The sequence below is a fragment of the Malurus melanocephalus genome, unplaced genomic scaffold (genome assembly GCF_030028575.1).
Source record: "Malurus melanocephalus ecotype Western Australia unplaced genomic scaffold, MMel_1.1 scaffold_270, whole genome shotgun sequence".
NCBI lineage: Eukaryota > Metazoa > Chordata > Aves > Passeriformes > Maluridae > Malurus > Malurus melanocephalus.
Window position 1 is genome coordinate 408,080 of NW_026623502.1, and position 15,063 is coordinate 423,142.

General features: G+C 38.6%; 1 protein-coding gene across 2 annotated transcripts in view; it reads left to right on the forward strand.

The window, feature by feature from the left end:
- The first annotated feature begins 117 nt into the window (after positions 1-117).
- The window catches only part of TRMT9B (tRNA methyltransferase 9B (putative)), a 111,870-nt gene continuing 96,924 nt past the window's right edge, over positions 118-15,063 (forward strand). For both annotated transcript variants that reach the window (XM_057376123.1, XM_057376122.1), the window contains exons 1-2: positions 118-266; positions 9,426-9,554. The gene's annotated coding sequence lies outside the window, so the exon portion shown is untranslated. The remainder of the gene's footprint in view (positions 267-9,425; positions 9,555-15,063) is intronic.

Sequence of the window (15,063 nt, forward strand, 5' to 3'; positions counted from 1 at the left end):
GGGCGCGGGCGGGGGGCGGGAGGAGGCGGGGGGAGGTTACAAAACACCGCTCCACGCGCGCGCCGCCAACGGCGCGGGGTCACGTGGGGGGGACGGGGCGGGCCCGTCCGGGAACGCCCGTCCTGAGGGGCGCCGGTGCCCCGCAACCCCCGCAGCCCGCCCGGCGCCGGGGAGGGGGGAGCGCCTCGGCGGGGCCGGGGGTGGCCGGCCGGGGAAGAGGGACAGCCCTGCGGGCTCCGGGTTGACTCCTGGGAGCGGCTGCCGTGGTGAGGGTCGGGCGTTAGCAGGGCTGTGGGGGCGGTAGGGATAGAGGGATAGAGCCGTCGGGACGGGGAGAGGGCTCTCCAGCGGAGAACGGGGCTCTGTAGCTGCCGTGGCCCCGGAGGCATCACCCGGCGGGTGCCCGCCGCTCACCTTGAGGCTGCTACCCGCACTCGTCTTGGGCCGCCTTAGGTTGGCCCCGTTCCCTTCTGTGTTAGTCTTTTAATGGAGGACACGATAAGATAAAAGTTACAAGGTTAAGGAAAAGCTCTTTGTCCTTATGGTCTGTGTATTCCCCCCTCTCTTCCCGAGGGTTCCCGGCGCTCGCGGGACGGGTCGGACGCGCTCGCTGTGCCGTCACAGCCCGGCGAACAGCGAACCGCGCTTCCCACCAGCTCTGCCGGGAGTACCTGATCTGTTTGGCTTAAAGGARTCACACCCGGGAAATACTCGGGCTTTCCAGGTGTATGTCAGACTCTAATGAAAGCTTGAAGCCTATTGCATAAGTGTTGTGTGTTTATAATTTTTTTTTTTTAACGTTAGAAGGCTGTCATAAATCTAGGCGTTTCAGATAAATATAGCAGTACCTTTCAAACCTTCCAAGCAAAGCTTGCACATCAGGAAAATTAATATAAGGCAATATGAAAGGAACAAAGTTATATTTATCTTCCGCTGTATTCTGTGTATGGCAGGCTGGAGGATGATGCTGAAGGTTGTTAAGGGGGCTATAGGCAAAGATGCCATGAYTGAAAATAACCAGATCCATCTGGATTTGCGTCCAGGTGTTTTCTCTGAATTCAGCTACTCTAAGCTGCATCATTTATCTCCACAGTGTCTTTCAAGTTCCTAAAGAAAAAAGATGTTTTGGTAATTGAAATATGGTAATAGAGGACCCTGGGTGTATTTAAAACATGAGTAGAAATCATAGTCTTTTAGAGTAATTAATTAAAAAATTGAGTGAGTTAGGAAATGACTGTCTAACGATCTTACTACAATAGATGTATCTATAGTGTGAACATGAATCGTGGTGGGATGATGTAAATTGCTCTGAATTACTGTGAATGGTTTTAATGGATTATGGATTCTGATATGGACATGGCAGGTGTGAGTTGACCCCTCAAAAAGTAAAACTCTGAAAGTAGTACTATTAAAGAGAAAAGCAGTTTATTTTGCATTTCAGATTAGTTTACTTATGGAAATACAGAAGTTAAACAGAAMAAAGCACAAGGGCTTGTGGGATTGGAATTAGGATAGTAAGGTTGTCCTCTGATGGAACAGTTTAAAACAATAGAAATGAAAATCTTTTCACCATTGTCACTTCYAAGGATTCCTATAAAACTTCATGCTTTATTTTATCTCATGATTCAAACAATCATGAGTATAATCAATACATTCAGCTATTTTTAGGTAATTTCCAGTGTAAAGGAACAAAATGCTCATGGCTTTGCTGGTCTTGGAGCAGAAGAGTTGAGGTTTTTTCCATCTTTTTCTTCAAAACTGAAACAGTGAAAAAAGGGATTTGGAGGAGGATGGATGAATAGATGGGTAGTGAGCCTGCCATTTTACATTGCTCCCAAGAGTTGTAGAAATGTCTTGAATCTGGGAGATTATTTACGAGAAATCTGGACTATATATTCACCTCATCCTTAGTCTCTAGGATTTTTATCCCTGTTGGAAATGGTAATGGGCCTAATTGGACCTTGGTATTACCCAGTGTTGACATTCTTACATCTTTGAACTACAGTTGATTCTTTGGGCTTTGGTTTTGGTGTATTATTTCACCTTTGGCATATTTATCTAAACAAGAAAAAACTCTCAATTTTCAAATTTTTCACTGTGTTACCATCAGGACGTGATGGTTATGTAAGAGGAAAAAAAGACATTTTCAAGATTAGATAACACACAGCTCCACCACCACTCCATTAAAATAGCACACTCAAAAATCCTTTTCTTTTTCCTTCCCTCTTGTAGGGTCAGATAAATGACATTTTAAAATAACAAAGCCTTACCATTGTGCAGTTCATGTGGGCCATTCTCACAAAGACCTCAGGGACTATCCTTTTCCTTTCTGCTGTAGAGCAGTATTGTACTGCTGGTTATGGAAGTCGGTTGTCTTCATTCAGAAAGGTGCCTACAAAGCAATGTGCCTTCAGTAGAGTGAGGTAGAAGTAATTCCTTTCTTATGCTTTTTAAGGTATCGATTGGATGTTTTTCAAACAATTCCTTGTATGAGTAGTGTGTGCAACCCAATTAGACATGAAATTACAATAGTAATTTCATTTACAGTAGTGGTTTAAGTTGTATTTGACCCCATTTTAGGTGAATTCTCCACAATGATTCTGATTTAAGGTCTTCAGAAATCAACAGCAGTATAAGCAAAGTAAGGCAAGGCTAGCTCAGGCTAAGGGAACAAGCAGTGAACCTAAAAATTAATACCTATGTACTGGAAATCTGTARCCAAGCCCCATTTTTACAGGCCCTTGGCATATATCCCAAGAAAAAGTAGTTAACCCATAGCATGTATTTGTATTCTAAGAGAAATAATGTCTTTCTGGCTGTTTCTCCTCTTTCTCTTTAAAGGTAGATGCTGGTTACCCAGCTATTGTAACTTTCTGCAAAGATATGTGTAGCAAAGGCAAAATTAATTGGAGAAACATTAGATTAGGCACGTAAGAGTTGTACTTAAGAAAAGCATAATATTCCTGAAAACTATTTGTTCTACCAAGAAACTCTTAAACATATTTTCTTCTAGGGAAAAAAAAAGAAACCAAAACCAACCCACCAAAAAAAAAAAAATCTCAAGCCATATTGAAAATTCTTGAATGGGTTTTGAAGACCYTAGCTGATAATGTTTGAGTTCCTACAGCCCTGGTTAAGAAATAATGCTCAGAACTGACCAGGGTTTGTTTTGTTTTGGTTTTTCATCRTTGTTTAGTAGACTTTTGGGGCTTTAGGGAGATAATTCTGGCAGAGAGATTTTTAAATGGAAAAATCCTCAGCATCACTGCAGTAGCACACACACTAATCCTTGTGCAACACAGTGATGGCAGAAGTTGGTTTTGAGTAATTTTTTTGGTTACGAGTTGTTACAAAACTGCATTGGCAGCTTTGTCTCAAAGGTTAGTTCAGGTGAGCTGAACAGGACTAGACTGTCAGGAATACTGTGGCCAGGAGCAGCAGGGCAGTGATTGTCCCCCTGTCCTCGGCACTGGTGAGGCCACACCTCAAGTCCAGTGTTCAGTTCTGGRCATTTCAGTGTAAGAAAGACAYTGAGGTGCTGGAGCGAGTCCAGAAAAGGGCTACAGAGCTGGTGAAGGCTCTGGAACGTAAGTCCTGTAAGGAGCAGCTKAGGGTACCAGAGTTCATCCCAGAGACTAGTCTTTTCATAAAAAAAGAATTTTAGATGAACAAAATTTATTTAAGTTTTTTTTTTATTTTGGCAAAGGCAAGAATTTTAGCATTTTCATGAAGTGTATTAAATTCAGTGACTTGTGCTGCATTAAACCAGTTTTTAGCTGTCTAAATAAACCACTAATTAACAAACAGTGAAGTGCTCATTGGGATTTCCCTTCAGGTCAGCATAAAATCTGAATTCTCTTCAAAGCAWAATAATATGGCAATTGTGGATAAGGGAAAGACTGTGGATCTGGTTTGCCTGGACTTTAGTACAGTCTTTATATAATTTCTCACAATATTCTCCTGGAGAAATTGGCTGCTCATGGCTTGGACAACTGCACTGTTCCCTGTGTGAAAAGCTGTCTGTATGGCAGGATCAGAGTGTGGTGGTGAATGCAGTGACATCCAGCTGGCAGCCRSTCACTAGTTGGGTTCCACAGGGCTCAGTACTGGGACAAGTTTGGTTTCATATCTTGATCAGTGCTCTGGGGATAGGGGTTGGTCTCTTCTCCAAGAAACAAGCAGTAAGACAAGAAAATGGCCTCAAGGTGCCTGAGGGGAGATATAAATTGGCTATAAGGAAAACTTTCTTCACTGGAAGGGTGGTCAAGCATTGGAACAGGCTGCCCTGGGCAGTGGTGGAGTCACCATGCCTCGAGAGATTTAAAAAACATGTAGATGTGCCAATAAGGGATGTATTGGTGGTTAAGTGGTGGCCTTGGCACTGCTGGGTTAACAGCTGAACTTGATCTCAAGTGTCTTTTCCAACCTAAATGATTCTCTTAGTTCTACCTCCTCATTTTCAGTTCAATTACAGTTTTTTAGGTGTCTTTCACATTGTCAAGAGCCCTGAGGAGCTTGCTCCTAATGGTGATTTTGGACTTGGGGTGACAATGCCCAGAACCCACGAGATGCTGTCCCCATTCCTCCTTCCCAGTTACCAGAATTCTAGTTTGTCTGTGGTGCTGGGAAATCTGCTCATCTCCAAAAACAACTGCTTTCAGTCTTAACGTACCAATGTTATGGACTGACTTTTTTTTTCTCCAACCAGAGACTACTTATTTTCAGTAGATTTAATGACACTTTTGAGATTTGTCTGAATGAGATTTCTCTCACTTTGATGATGATGATAACAATACTTTGTTTTAAAAATACAAATGGCAAAGGTTGACCTCTGGAGTTAAAGGTAGAATATATGAAGGGAATTAAAGTTTAGAACAGATTTTATCTAAGTATGCAAGAAAATCTCAGCTAAGGGAGGCTGAGCTGACTAAATTCCCAAATGTGACAGAACTCAAAATATGCCATGACCATCAGATTTTCAAAGATTTGCAATACTGGCTATAGATCAGCAAGCACAGTATTGCTTACAAAAAGGAATTCTTCAAGTACAGGAAATTAAGCTGACTTCAGTAGTATGTTAGGGACACAAAACACATTGTCAAGTGGAAGACTAACGAGAGACATGAAGCTAAATGGATTATGGGTTAAAATAACCCATGCATTTATCTAACATAGAGTAAGTCAACCTAACTCAGTCTGCTTTTGTTCTTGTAATGGAAATTATGTTCTGCATACAGCCAATGCTCAGGCTCTTGTCTCATTTRACTTGAGTAAAGCAGATTATATAATGATAAAATTCTCCACATGGAGAATTTTTACCAAAACAGAGTAAGATGGAATTGCTAAAAAGTTGTCAGGTCTAAAAGATCCTATTAAAAGGCCTGTGAAAATGGTTCATGTGATAGGAAAAGCTTCCTGTCTGGAAACACACTTCATACGCATTTTTTGAGGATCAGGTTTGGTACTAATTTTACTTGATATTTTCATCAGTGACCCTGGCACAAAAAAGCAGGAAATTGATCTTTTGGTTTGGCAGCAAGTAAGAAAGTGCTGTCAATAAACTGAGGATAAAAATGTCAGACAGAAAGAACAGACCTGCTTGACTACTGGGACAGTAGAAATGGAAAAATTATAGTCATGCAAATGCACGATCCCGTACGTCTATTGAGAAAAAATATTGCTAGATCCTGAGAGTCTATTAATGGGAAATGGTAGAAGATGAGAAAGAACAGGAAGCTATAAAAAAACCTGATATAATCCTAGATTTTTTTCTATTTCTTACTGTTGAGATAAGGAATTACTCATTCTGCTATACGTGACTGGTGAACTGTCAATAAGCACACGACACAACAGTTCTGATCAGGTTATTTGTAAAAAAAAGAGGAAGCATAACTGTAACTGAAGRAAGAAAAGGATAATTAAAAACAGATTTATTGTTCAAGAAGAATTGGATAAATGCTTGCTCTCCCACTGTCTTAACAAAATGGGCATGGAGAGGGGACACGATTGCCTTGTGTAAGTGATCATGGACAGATAGCAAATGACACATAAGAAAAAAAGGTGAAGGAAATTATGAAAAAAAAATAGAGATTAGGAGAATGCTTCTGAGAATCTGGAGTGAGATTATGGAATGGTTTCTGAGAAACAGTGGGAGGATTTACATGCTGACCAACAGTGCTTGTTAATGCCAGGACAGGGATTACCTGACACGCTAGGCTGTTACAGCAAGGGACTGGATTCAGTCTGAAGAACAGAAGAATGTTGATTAGTAAGAAACAAGTTAGTTAATAGAAGAATAATTGAMAAACGGCTACCTAAACATTTCAACTATTGAGTCCACCCCTTAGTCTCAGTCGTTGTTACACAGTGAAGGTTACATTGTCTCTCATCTCAGCAAGGTGATGAAGTAACAGTTGCAAAGTCATGAGGACCACAATTGAAATGTCCCCCAGGTCGTCAGAAAATACAAAACTCACTTAGGGAAGAAGACTTGAAGGAAGGAGGGGAAACCTCTTTCATTGAAAGACAACAGGAATCAGGCATCTACAGAACGCTGTGCCCAGGCTAGGATACCCAGCACACCAGTGGGATTGACAGAGAAGGTGGCTGCTGTCAGTGCAGCAAAATATCYATACCCACCTCGTGTGGCCTTAGAGAGGCATGTTAGCCACTACTTCTGTGGTTACAAAAACAGGGTGGGGAGAGAAAGCAGCAAAATCCAAGTTTAGCCACCTTGAACTTCGTCTGCTAGCACTCCAGAGAGGAAGTTCTCATGGCTACTGCCCTGTCCTCTGCAAGCCAAGCATGGCACTGGGAACTTCCCGGAGACTGTGATTATTTAAGCCATTACCTTTTGCTTTTCACTCTAAATGGCTGTTCTGCCATTCTCACTGCTTTAGCTGAATTGGGCAAATTCCACTTCAAGTGTATCCAGTGAAGGACAGAACAGCCATGCTTGCACCTTTGGTGATGGCTTGAAATGGTAAAAGACCAGCTGAGCTTAAGTTGAATCCTCTCATGGAAAGTCAGCTTATTACTACTAATAAAATTTTTGTTCAGAACCATTTTATTATTTTTTAAAGGTCCATACACGAGAAAATAGAAAAACCCCAATATAAACAGCCCTAAGAAAATGGCTATGCCAAATGATTCTCTGAGACATTTGACATGTCTCTAGTAATATCTTTTTGTGACTTTTGTTTTTCAGAATAATAACGTGCAAATAGTTCATGCATAGTCATGCCTTCCATGTTAACTACTGGGGAATGTCTTCAAATTGCTTCACAGTATAAATTGTTACTTATTTACCATGCCAGTTGGTGACTGAGGTAGCATATGTGAAATGAATTTGCAGTTTCTAGTACAGCTAGTTGAAATTTTCCAGTGAAACACTTTTTCAAATTAAAAGAAAAAAAATTTTCCCTTCCCATCAATCAGGAAGGCGATGCTTTGTAGAAGAGTATTTGTCCAGGTAATCTGACAAAACATGAATAGATTTYCATGAAAAGTGTTTTCCAAACATCCAGGAAGATATCACTGGTGATTTCTGTTTATTTCCAGAATAGCTCTACCATGGGACTAGTCCCCACATGCCTCTAATCTGGTAAAATCCCTGTTGTGGAACAAGAAACTTATTTGGGGAAATCCATTTCTTGTTAAAGGTCAATTCCTGGCTCCACAGYAGTAGCCTCCTGCCATGTGTCTGTAGCTGGAGTCAAAAATCTTCCAAATTCCTATTGAGTCAGCAACCAGGACCTTGCAGTTCTGGCTTCCAACCCTCCTTCCATAAAACATGATATGCAAAATTAGTATTATATATAAGAGAAAATCAGGTTCTTCATCAGCATTCACAGTAATTTCCAGCTTCTAAAAGGAGATCTGGTTAGAAATTTTCTCCTTTTTCATCCATGAGTAAAAATACTTTGCCTCAGCTTTATGGTGTTTATTTTGTCCTAAAGTAGTTAAAAGTCATTAAAATTGATGCTTGATGTTTGAGTCACTTCAACCCTGGCTAAGAAATAACACTCAAAACCAACTTGGTTTTGTTTTGTTTCAGTTTGTTCTTTGTTGCTTAGTAGACTTTTGGGGCTTTAGTGAGATAGTTCTGGCAGAGAGATTTTTAAATGGAAAAATGCTCAGCATCAGTGCAGTAAAACAAACACTAACCCTTGTTTGTGCAACACAGTGGTGGGCAGAAGTTGGCTTTGAGTAATTTTTAGATATGAGTGGCCACAAGCTTGGTCTCAAAAGTTAATATGAGCTGAACAGAGCTAGACTGCTACCACTGTCTCTAGCATTTCTGTACAACAGTGCAGTGTGGATTTTCCAAGGAATCTTAATTCTCTTTGAGTAAATTTGAGCTATGGGTTCTCAGTACTTTTGAAAAAAGGCCCATAATAAGTTATTTAATTACAGTTAGTAATTATGTATGCACTAGTGAATATGAGAAAAAAAATGACCATATATAGGATAAACAGTTAACTACATGCTAGAAAGATAAAGACCTCATTCAAAATAAAATGGGAGGCAAAACATAATAGGATCTAAAATACTTAGGGAGGTAAAAACAGGGAGAGTTTATTGTCTTGATTCAATAAGGGACCTGAATACCTAAAGCAGGGTTTATGGAGAATTCAGGTGTCTAAGTCAAAAAATACGATCACAGGTAACACAGCTGCTGCCTAACCCAGGAGTGCCTAAAATCACAAGGCTCTTCCTTGATTGTAATTTTTGTCTTTAGCGTGTCTTGGATTTTACTTCTGTGCACATTCAGTGTGCAGCATCTAGAGCAGTTTAGGCACTTATTTCCCATTCAGCCATTTACAGTCCTCAGCAGAAAAGCTCAAGGACTATATTTTGTCAGCATATTCAGGTCGGGCACAGATACACATTCTGAGATTCTTAGTTTGTTGTTGTTACTTTTAACATGAAGGATGGAGAGATGGAATGACCATTCATTTAACAAYCTCTCTTGATTATTGGTTATAAGAGTTGGAAGATGCAGTTTGTTTCTGAGAGTGTTCAGACCCATCACCACCTCTTAAGTAACCTTATCTTAAAGAGTGACTGCATGAGTTTAAATTGTCTTGGGACATGAATTAGAGATGAGGATCTCTCACTCCCTGCTAAATGCCCAGTTCCTACAGACAACAGAATTCTTTGCTTCATTGTGGCATGACTTCAACATGAGCAGGGCAGGATCATCTTTGTTTTCAATAGCCCTGTCTCTTGCTGAGTAGGATCACTTTTCTGCCCTGTGCTGATTTGAACCTTTTTTTTTTTTTTAATGGGGAAACACAGGAGCAATGGGTTGCTGTATAGGAAGTGCTTGTTTTCACATTTCCTTCAGTTATCCTGGCTGTGATTTAACAGAATACTGCAAGCCCTGTTCCTCTTTCTTTTCTTTTTTTTTTTTTTTTTAACAGAATGGTAATTGGATCCTACAGTTAAGAGGACTCTAAACCGTGAATTTTAGGCACACTATGTTGTTCGTATCGTGGCCTGACTGAAGTTTCTAAGGAATTGCAATAATGCTGCTGCATTTCTGGGGTTTGGTAAGTCTGGCAGTTATACGTTGAAACTCTGGAACTGGCTATCCTGGAAACATTAATAAGTGGAGTTACTCATTTCCCTATTTTCATGTTCATTGTATTTTTTTCTTTTTCCGTATGTGATGATATGTGGTTGTTCATTGTAAAATAGTGCTGAATGTTTCTGTATGTGCAAGGCAACAAACTTAAAAATGTTATCTAGAAGGTCTTATTTTTAATTATTCCGGTTTTTAAAAGTAATTTAGCTCCAGATAGGTATGAGTCATATTTGCTTTTTTTCAGGGAGAGAAACCTTGGACTGATCAAACTCTTTCCCTCAGCCTTTGTTGCCTGATAGGAGAGTTGCATATAATCTACWGGTTTATAAAATAGCTAAATATTCACTGAAATATGTGCTCCTATTAATGTAAATTGTATTCAAAAACAATGCACTGACAGCGTCAAGTACTAAATTTAAAGAGWTAAAGTGCAGGAGTCCTTAGTGCAGGACTGTAACTGAATAATGAACAAAAACCAAAATAATAGTAAGGGAAGTACTAAAAAGACTTCAATTAGAGAAGGCTTTTTTTTTAAGRTAAAAGTTGCTCACTAACAAAGAGTGCAGAAAGCTAATAAGTCAGCATTTTTAATGTTTATCGGTATGTTTTTCTTCAGCTGAAAGTTGTTGACTAACAGTTTGTTGCATATCTTACAATTTTTTTCTGAATTATGTATTCACACTACAGAAAAATTACAGGCTGAGTGTTTTAAAAATAACATRGCAAAAGAAAAGGTAATTATTTGGATATGTGTTCTATATTCTATAGAATATATAACTTGGTATTTAAAGAACAATTATCTTGATATCTGTTTATATATTCTCTAATATTTTATAATATTCCTGAGAAAATGTAGATAGTCTCTTAATATATTCCTTGCTGTCAAGCTGGATGTTTCATGTCTCTTTTATGATCGTCCTCTGAGATAAATTATATTGAGATACATTTGGTTTTGAATATAGTTTGCCAAATAGGTGAAGTCTCTTTGAATTTAAAATAATTATTGTTCTTCATTCTTATACAAGGTAAAATTACAGTTATTGCATCAAATATGCATTAAAAGTATGCCTGTATGGTAAAACCAAATTTCAACCAAAGGAGAAGGAAGGAAAAAAGCTTGCTATGCTTAATATCTAGCCTCTTGGAAAAAACCTTTCCTTTCTGGTGGCCAGTAATAAATACAGAATTAAATTCAGTGTTTCTGTCAATTAAAATGCATTTTAGAAAATGCATATAGAAATCAAAAAGCCCCTTATTTGTTATTACTGGATTGGACTGCTGCTAGTATTAGATAAATCACTGAATTTTTGGATAATCATAAAATCATTAACATCTTTTAAAATTCTAAAGGAGTTGTTAAAGTTACAAAATTAGTGTTTACTTGCTCTTCTTAAGATAAGCTCTTTGGGATCAGAGGAGTAACTGCACCTGGTAGATATTTCTTATTCATAAAGTTGCATAGAGGAGTTTGCATAGATATTCACTTTTTCCTTATCTAATGGGTGTCCTTCCTTCAGAGGTGTTAGAGTACTGGGTAAATATTTTGTATTAATGAGAATAGGAAATACATGATTTTTTTCAAAAATCTGTGACTAGTACTCTTTACTAAATAGAGTGCTATATGAAGAACATAAGCTGAATAAAAAGCGATTGCATTAAGTTTAATCAGGGTGACAGAACACATCTAATTAAATCATCTTCTTGGCAATAGTTTTTCTTTTAGCATCAAAATGAATTTTACTGTTTATTCTGACTATCCAATATTCTTTTTCTACTTTGGCTTGTACCTATTTACCATAACTTAAGTCCCGTTTGTTCCTTGAACATTAATAGCATCACCCAGCAGCACATTGTGTGCTGTAGGTTGAGGTACCACAGGCACATCTTCAGCCTTTACTACAAGCATGCCACAGGAAATGCACACCTTTATTTTATTTCTGCTGAAGACAGCAGGTGACAGGGTTGAATTGGGATACCATTAGTTCTTTTTCAGTGGAGCAGAGGATCATACAGGAGAGAAGTGAAACCTAAAATTCTTCATTTCAGCATTYCTTCATTTAATTTTTTTTACATTCCTGAAAATGCAATGCAACTTTTCTTTTTCCTAACTCCAACATATATTGAATGTAATTTGCCTGTACAGTCATGACAAGTTTCAGCCATACTGAGTCTAGGCTGACCACACCTTTTCATGGGTGCCTCTGTGGTTAGTAGCCCATTCCAAATGGATCCTATGTGATGCGTTCTGTCCTTGTCACACTATATATAACAATTACATTTTAGGGATTTTTTAAAAATTATTTGCATCCCTCAACTTCTGATTGTCCAGGTGGGGTTTTACAAGGGCTGAAAGACTGTGATAAGCCTATGCAAATGAGAGTATTTTTAAAATCACATAATATATTTKATATATCTTCATATTTCTACCTCTAGTCAAAAGTGAACAGCTTATCCTGCTGTTTTTCATGGGTTTGCCGATGTACTGGATCAGTTTTACATTTGTGTTTTGCTATGCCGGTATTAGTAGATCACTTGAGAGCCCTGCCTTACTCCCAGTTTGTGCTTGCCCTTTAATGAAGAGGTGAAAACCTGACAAGCTGTTGCCATCATTTTCCTGACACACYATAGAGCTTTTTGTTACGAAGTACTTGGTTGGTGTCCTGAGGCTTCAGCTATGGAGATTTTATATATGGCTCAGCATGTCAAGTTTTGTGGCTCCTGTAATATTTCATCCTCCTACTGGTACTGATTTAACACCTCAATTCCTGGCCATAAATTTAAGCCAAAAGTTAACTATGTAGACTAGGCATAAATATTGATTATTAATTATAGAAATAGGAGGTGCAGCATGTCTTTCTTTATTGTATTTAAACATTTGGGGTTTTAAACACTGTAACAGACTGCCCAGGGGGGCAGTGAATTCAGCATCCCTGGAAGTGTTCAGCAAACAATTGGATGTGGCGCTTGATGCCATGATATAGTTGACAAGGTGGTGATCAGTCAAAGGTTGGACTTGATGATCTCAGAGATCTTTTCCAACCATTCTGTGATTTATTAAATAACGTTGCCCTCAGAGGTTCTTTTTCTTGGTAATTTAATAAAAATGATTAGTGGCAAACACTGGAGTTTACAGGGTTAATGCTTGGGGGTAACAGTCTCCCAGGATTTTTGAGTTCTGCAGCACCATTAAGAAAATTAATAGTCAGGTCAGTAACTGATTCCAGGCTTAAAAGCAGGTTATAATGATTGTAGGGCTGAGTCATATCTTAGACGTAGTAGCTAAGTAAATTGTTCTGGTAAAGTAAACAGTAATACATCAGAATGAAAGGTTTCTGAATAAGCTATTTGCTGATAAATTACAGCATAGCAGAGCTTGCCTGTCAAGAATGAGGAGCAAAGAAGGCATCAGCCTATAGTCTTTTTTATCCAGATCTCRTTGTAAAAGGCTTACACTGTAAGAGAAGTACCAGGTATTTGTAGAGGAAAGTTTGTGTAGAATAAGTAATTATTGAGGAGGAAGAAATAAAAGGGAAGGTACATTTTTCAAAGACATCCTGCATATCTTTGGTTGTGTTTACRCTAATGGGACTGAGTTGTCCCTCTTCTCATTGAAATCACCTCTTTGCTGATGGTGCAAAATTGACAAGTCATGGATGTAGCTGTTTTCCTGCTTTATGGTGTCACTTAAAGAAAAGTATAGGTTGTGTTCAGATTGTACCGTAGCTCAGATTTCCCTATGTCCACAACCTTTTTGGGGACACAATGTTAACTGGAAGCAACTTCTGATCCTTTCTTTCCTGGCCCAAACAGAAACATATGAATGATAATATGCACCATTAAATCTGAAACAAATCTTCAGTCATGGTAGTGCTACATTTTGCAATGATGACCTCCTTTCTGTCGATCTCAATAGAAAGATGTAATGCCTTTATCAGTTCTCACTACAAATAAGTTTCTCCATGGAATGACTGTATTAAGAAATCTCACTTTGAAATTATGATTTTAAGGTGATTTATGTAAGAAATAACAATGCCTATAGAATGATTGATTGTTGTTTTTAAGTAAGGACTTGTATAATGTCATTGTCTTAGAAGCTTGAGTTGCTTGGTTTTTTTTTTTAATTTTGGTTTTCAGAATACTGGTTTATACCTTATATTCCACTACTGTTTCCTCTGCGTACCTTATTCCTACAGTTCTCATATTATGATTCTATTAAAACAAAATATATACGTGAAAATATATGTATGTACCTGTGAGCAAAGTGTTTGCAACCTTTTAAAAAATATTTGCATTTGCGTTAGCTTCTCTAAGGGTTAGTATTTTCTGAAAAAAAAAGAAAAGATTTTGAATGAAGAGGGTAATAAGTGCTTTAAATCTCAAAAAAAAACCTTTTGCTGCTGTTTGTACTTCTGTCATAAAAGTGGTACAGTGTGTTTTTCTGCAATCCAAAAATTTCTTCTGAGTAACTAGCTTGATTCATGGATTCATAATTTTCTTGTGTAACAGAAGGGATGTTCTCTTAAAAATTGCTTGCTGATGCGGGGAAGGACATGCAGGTGGAGRGACTGATACCAGGTGGGAGCTGCAGGTTGTGGTTGGGTTTATCCTGCAGCCAGGGGGATGTGCTGCATAATGCAGATCTGAAGGCCAGGTTGGGCATGCTGCAAGGGGCTGGTGAAGCTTCTCTGCTGAACTGCTGTGGGTGTCACTGGCTCCTGGGTGTACAGTGGCCTTCTGGTYAGGATCACCACTGCGTATTACAGAAAAGATCTTCTGAACTTTTATAAAGTGTGTGAGCTTCCCTCCAAAGCAGTCAGCATCCGTGTCATAAGTATTACCTGTGCTTACTGTACTCCTGCTTTAGCAGCTTTGAGAGGACACTGGAGTTTGTCCTGCAGTGGAGGTACCATGTACTTCCATGACTTGGCTCCTGGAGTTTGGATCAGGCCCTACCAAAGAAGTCTGGGAAAATGCTCAAGGGCAATTAAAAATCAATTGTGAAGAAAAATCATGATGATTATTAAAAATTCTATTGTTATCAGGGAAGGTGATAGTGCTGAAAGATATTAAGAAATTATTTTTCTAAGGCAGCATTCAATTTCTGGGTTTATTTTTCATTCCAGATAGAATGAAAGTTATTTTTTTAATTTTGCCCACTCAGTTGGGATACAGACAGACACATATACACATCTGTAAAATTGGAATTATTTTTATTTCTTTAGGAACAACTAACATAACTGGCTTTATTTAATGGAAATTCAACTCTCAGCATTTTCTGTTTTAGGATGGTACCATCTGGGAACTTTAGAAAGGTTTGATGTTCCTGTTGTGCTGTACAAGCTTGATTCTCTGGCCAGAATGTGTTTTTCATGATGAAGAAGAAAAATCATGTTTCTCCAGGCAGGTGTTTTCCTTCTGGCCATTAGAAGCAAGGAATTTTGAATTCTTTCTTAACTTAGTAGATGTGCTGAGTT